Genomic DNA, 6,011 nt, shown 5'->3' with positions numbered 1-6,011 from the left:
CCACATTCAGAGGTTCAAACTTTCTTTTATGTTTTTAAGGTTTTTATGTTAATATTTGGCTGTGAAGAGGTTATAGGTAAAGTTTAGCTAGTACATTTTCGTCAAGATTCCGTAGAAGTTTTGCTTAGCGTTTAATCTGATTCTTCTTTTTCATTTCCCTTCAGAATTAGTTAGATTAGTTCAAATTTCGCTTTTTTACATTTTCGGATTTTTAATAGCTTTGGTGAAACTTGCCATAATTTCTGCACAATGTAATAAAAACACATAAAACCAAGTTAAGAATATAATTTATTTGTTCAAGGTTTAACGACATTTGAGACTTATGCAAAATAAAATGACAGCTAAATAACATGTCAGGCAGATTAAACAATACTTTAGTAAAGGACCAAATTGCATTGTGGGGAAATGTTTCAAAATTTACTATTTAAAAAAATATCACTATTTTGTATTCGTGTTTTCATTCCATTTCATACAAGGCTATACAAAATAATGTTTAGTTAGTATAATTAACAAATGGTTTCTGACACTGGGGTTGTTTCAAGGTGGTCCTAGGTAACTCCAGGTACTTAGCTAAGATTAAAAAAAGCTTATCCTTAGTTTTATTTTTAAGTCTATTGCAATTTTATTTTTTCATAAGTTTGCCACATATTTAGTTCTAGGCAGTTTATAAACAAGCAACAAATATTTCAAGAATCCTCACATCATCTATTTTCATAACTCTTAGATGTAACTTTAATTTTAAAGGCGTTAAAATGGCGGTAAGTATTTTCTAAGAAATTTAGCAGATTTTGAGTCAGATATCTGAGGTGAGATTTTAAAAGCTTAAACCCGAGTAAAACCCGGTCTTAGCGTCTACTTAGACTCAAGTAAAGCTCAAGTCAAGACTCGGGTTTTGGATGTCCTTGGGTTTAGTAAAAACCAACCACCTTGGGGTTTTCGCTCTTGAAGGCTCGGGTCTTCAAAAGCTGATGATCGTAAAGGAATTGAGTCTTTGGCACAAACTCAAATTTTCTAACCCATATTTCTTTCAAATAGATTCTCAAGTACAATAGATGGCAACGTAGAATTTGTACACTCTCAGTACAGCTGTATTCTTATGTCACAAGTGTCAACTCAGTTTTTGTGTCCGACAAAATCATTAATAATAATGATAGTTTTAGAATAAAGTGCGTATCTTACAGTGAAATAAGTGAAATTATATGTGTTCTTTATTTTCTGTTTTTACTTTTTTTTATTGAATCTTGGAAAATATGTCAATTTATGTGAGATAATTTAGTTTTCCTTGTTATATTTGACACTTGTGACGTCGTGTATCATTGGTCCATTTCTCTGTTGCCACCTATTGTACTTGAAAATCTATTTGATTTCTTTTAAACCTGATGGCATAAATCTTTAATATTTCAAACTTAGATTATTTGACCTAACACAATTTATAGTTTGAAATATCAAAGGTCTACAACGTTGGGTTGCAAAGATATTGGGATCAGAAAATCAGTGTTTGTGGTAAAAGCTTAATTCCTTTGTTAAAAACTAATACATTTGTATATATGAAATCTTTGGAATTATCTGGTCAAATATGATGAAAGGTATGAAATACATATTATGAAAATAATGTATCTACATGAAGTTTGAATTTTTGAAATCTACATCTTCTTGTCACAGCTTATCTGTCACTGTCTGCTACAGAGAGAAAGCTTTCTAAGCAGTCTCTCATTGGTCGAATCAGAACCAATCCTGACTTGGGTTTTTTGAATTTAGAAAAAAATGCTAAAACTAAAAATTGTCTTCATTGTATTGATATAATCGCCGACCACTGTATTAGAAAATCGTTATCATTAACTCTTGATTTGGTAGGCTTGCAATTTTTAAGAAAATTATTATTTCAATCGATTGATCAATTAAGCTTGAGAGGATAAGTTCTCTGCTTTTGTTAAGATACCTGGGGAGTAATTAGGACTACTTTGAAGCAACCCAATTGTCAAAACCTAAGGGATGATTATTTTCACTTTTATTTTTTGCCGCCTGGTGTGATTTTAGAATTTAAATAGATGTGGCACTGAAACTGGATGTATGAGTGTGGTTGAGGACTGGACAACAAGCAGTTCGTGGACTAAGCAATCATAAGGCATGAACCGGCCTAACCTTGTAAGGGATGTCTAAGTTTGGTCCCTGTATAGTGAAATGTAGACCAGAGAAATTTTGGCGCAGAGGTTTGATCCATATTCCATAGCTCCGTAAACATGCAACTTTCAGTTTTGGCATCTGCAGACGAAACATAGCCTGAAAGTTGCAGATGGACCAGTTCTGTCTTATCTGCTACGCTGTGAGTTAGAAGAGCTGGAAAGGGGTCAGTTTCTTATGGCAGGGTTCAGTGCGGCTGTTTTTTTCCTGGTTAAACTGAAACAAGTGGTGTAGAGCGGAAGAACTTCCTCTCCATAAGCCAAAGGTAGCTTTTCTGGAATACATCTTTTATTAGTAATTTATCAGATTGGTTAAACAATACATCAAATTGATATGGAAAAAATGGAAAGGTACAATTTATTAAAGATAATATCTTAAACTTATCTGGACTCATGATGTGGTTAATACGATTTATAATAAAACTTAAAACATTTCTTTAACAGAAAGGAAGATATTTGGAGAAATATTTTTGAGCTGGGATTTAACTAAGGTCTATTGAAGGAATTGAAGGAGTCGAGCTCAGTTAAAACCCAAGTCAGGATTGGTTCTGGTTCGACCAATGAGAGACTGCTTAGAAAGCTTTCTCTCTGCAGCAGACAGATCAGCTGGGACATACAAGGAGATGTAAATTTCGAAAATTCAAACTTTATGTAGATACATTATTTTCATATTATGTTTAGTTCATGCCTTTGATCAAATTGGACACTACAAATAATTCCCAAGAATTTTAATGTATAAACATAATAGTTTTTACGAAATTTACGATCATCAGCTTTTGGAGACCCAAGCCTTAAAGAGCGAAGAACCCAAGGCAATTGGTTTTTACTTAACCCAATGCAATACAAAACCCGAGTCTTGACTTGAGCTTTACTTGGGTCTAAGTAGACGCTAAGACCGGGTTATAATCTTAAAGCAATACTTTTTTTTGAAAAATCGATAAAATTTAAATCAATAATAAACTTTTCTAGGTTTTAAAGAATTACAAGAAAGGTATCACTTGAATCAAAGAATATAAAAAAATTAAATGTAACTAAAACTAATTTCTCAATTATTTATTCACTAATAAAAATTAGTCATAGTTAGGCACTAATTATAATAATTGATAAATAGTTCTATTTTAAGAAACCACTTATGCCACATCAAGAAAGAAATATTTTATTTTGTTTTATTTGAATTATTTCAATTTTATTGTCCTCAAATTGATTTGGAAACTCGATATGTTATTAGTTTGGGTTAAAAGTTCTAAGAATTTAGTAGATTGACTTATTTCCATTCCAGGCATAGCTGGTTTTCAAAGCTAGGAGTTCATATCATGGCTTCGCCACTTGACCCCATTGCATATCCTAGCAACTGTATTAGGTCCAGAAATTGTCTTAACCTAGCCTAACCTGTTACAGGCAATAAATTATTAGCCGCAGCGCCCGACCCAAAAAATTTTCTTATCTAACCAATTTCTATGTTATAACAAAAATAGTGGCTGCAGCGCTTGGCCTCCTAGCTGCAGCGCCTGGCTCAGTAATTGCCTTAAACTAACATAACCTGGAATAGGCGCTAACCATGTTATAATAAATATTTGGCAGCACTCTGTCTCCTGGCATTTTCTTATTGCAGCGCTTGGACCAGGGATTTTTCTTCAATTAATGTTCATTTAAACTATTTTTTATTTCACTTGAACTATATTTATGTTTATTTGAAATTTATTTAATGTTTGTTGTGCGTTATAGCTATCATTCCTGTCGAGTTTAATCAAGTTAGGCCAGAGATATGAGAGTTACAGAGATCGATAATCAGCTAAAATATGCGACATTTTCCACAGCATGTTCTATTGTGTACAAGTACTTTACATGACAAATCAGCAAACATTTGTATTCAATGATTTTTAAGGATCCTTTAGATACGAAACACAAAATCTTCAAAAAAAAGACTGAATTCATAAATGTTATGTTTCATGTTTGAAATTGGAGTATTTCTTTAAAAGTTGTAAACTTAACCCCTGAATGGGTATTATGTTCAACAAGTGGCCGTGAGATGGCACTCTAAAAACCTATCGTAAAAACGTAGCCCACCTTGTGAAAGAAGATAAGCAGTCTGTGTAGTCTGTAAGTTAGACTATCCTAGATATGCATTCTCTCACTGCCTAAATTGTGGTTTTCTATATTGTAGAACTTTTCTAGCGATAATTGCTCATCCTCCAACCTAGAACCTTTCCTAGATTAAAAACAATTAAAAAATGCAGCAAACTCCCCCTCCTACGTCACTAAACAAAAGACGAGCCCCTGTCCAACTTTTTTTTATTTAATTGAACTATTTGAACTATTGTTATGTTAAAATTTGAACTATTTTTTTTGTTTAATTGAACTATTCTTATGTTCTGATACTATGTTTATTTGATCTAGTTTTGTTAATGCATTTGTAGTAATTTATTTAAATTATTTTCATGTCATTTAAACTATTTTTTGTTTCATTTTAACTGAAGGTCAAGTCAAAGTCAAGTTCAAAGTCTAAGTCGGTGTTAAAGTTAAAGTCAAATATGTTCAATGTTCAGGTCAGGGTCAAGGTCAAAGTTAAAGTCAAATATGTTCAGGTCAGGGTCAAGGTCAAAGTTAAAGTCAAATATGTTCTATGTTCAGGTCAGGGTCAAGGTCAAAGTTAAAGTCAAATATGTTCTATGTTCAGGTCAGGGTCAAGGTCAAAGTTAAAGTCAAATATGTTCTATGTTCAGGTCAATGTCAAGGTCAAAGTTAAAGTCAAAGGAACTGAGTTTTTGCCACAAACTTAGATATTCTTATCCCTATATCTTGGCAACCCAATGTCGTAGACCTTAGATATTTCAAACTATTAATTCTGTTAGATCAAATAATCTAAGTTTGAAATATCAAAGGTTTATACCCACTGGTTCCAGAGATATAGAAATTAAAAAATTTGAGGTTGTGGCAAAAACTCAATTCCTTTGGTCAGGTGGGGTCAAGGTCTAAACCAGTTAGGTCAAGTTAGGTTAGGGTCAAGATCATATTGAGATCGGTCAGGTCAAGGTAAGGTGAGGTACAGGAAGCCGCTGGTGGGTCACTCCATAGACGGCCTCTTGGACCTAAAAGTCCCACTTCCCGTGGTTGTGTTAGTACCACTTAGAAGGCAAACCTGAGTAGCCGTGTACTGAGGCCATATGGTTTGCGGTTCGGAAATTTTTTTTTTAATATCTGTTATATCATTAACATCTGAGGTACAATTCCTAGAAATGGTTCCCTCCTAACATACCCTTTTGGGCGTAGTAATTTTTAAATATTTGCTTACATTGACAAAGCCTAAAAAAGTTCTAATTAAACCATTACTTAACCATTTTAAATATTATATATATGATCTTTAAAAAACTGTTATGACATGATTCTCATATTTCAGAAAATGTCCGGTCCAAGATGTTTAGACCGCTTTGGGCTTTGGTAAGAAGATACTTGAAAAACTGTTTATTAATTTAATTCATTTTTGTCGTGTGTCCATATTTGATCTACTCAGTGGCGGATATAAGGGGGGTTATTGGGGTTATTTACCCCCCCCTAGAATCCTGGGGGTAAATACCCCCCCCTAGAATCCCGGGGGTAAATACCCCCCCCTAGAATCCTGGGGGTAAATACCCCCCCCCTAGAATCCAGGGGTTAAATACCCCCCCCTAGAATTCTAGGGGTAATTACCCCTGAACATATTTTCAGGCCCTGAATAGCAGGGGTTACTCCATTTGCTGCCTCTACAAGTAACAGTTCCAGTTGCCTTGACCCCTTCCCTTCAAAAAAAAATACATTCCCTATTGATTAGTCTGAACTTGTGTAAAGACGACT

At 33.9% G+C, this 6,011-nt stretch overlaps 1 long non-coding RNA gene across 1 annotated transcript; it reads left to right on the top strand.

Annotated features, from left to right (window-relative positions):
* Positions 1–1,767: 1,767 nt before the first annotated feature.
* LOC111703479 (uncharacterized) lies at positions 1,768–3,129 on the top strand. Its single transcript, XR_002765615.1, has 2 exons — positions 1,768–2,446; positions 2,683–3,129. It is a non-coding gene; the product is annotated as an uncharacterized LOC111703479 (long non-coding RNA).
* The last annotated feature ends 2,882 nt before the right edge of the window (positions 3,130–6,011 follow it).

The sequence above is a fragment of the Eurytemora carolleeae genome, unplaced genomic scaffold (assembly GCF_000591075.1).
Source record: "Eurytemora carolleeae unplaced genomic scaffold, Eaff_2.0 scaffold449, whole genome shotgun sequence".
NCBI lineage: Eukaryota > Metazoa > Arthropoda > Copepoda > Calanoida > Temoridae > Eurytemora > Eurytemora carolleeae.
This window is presented reverse-complemented; position numbering and strand designations above follow the sequence as displayed.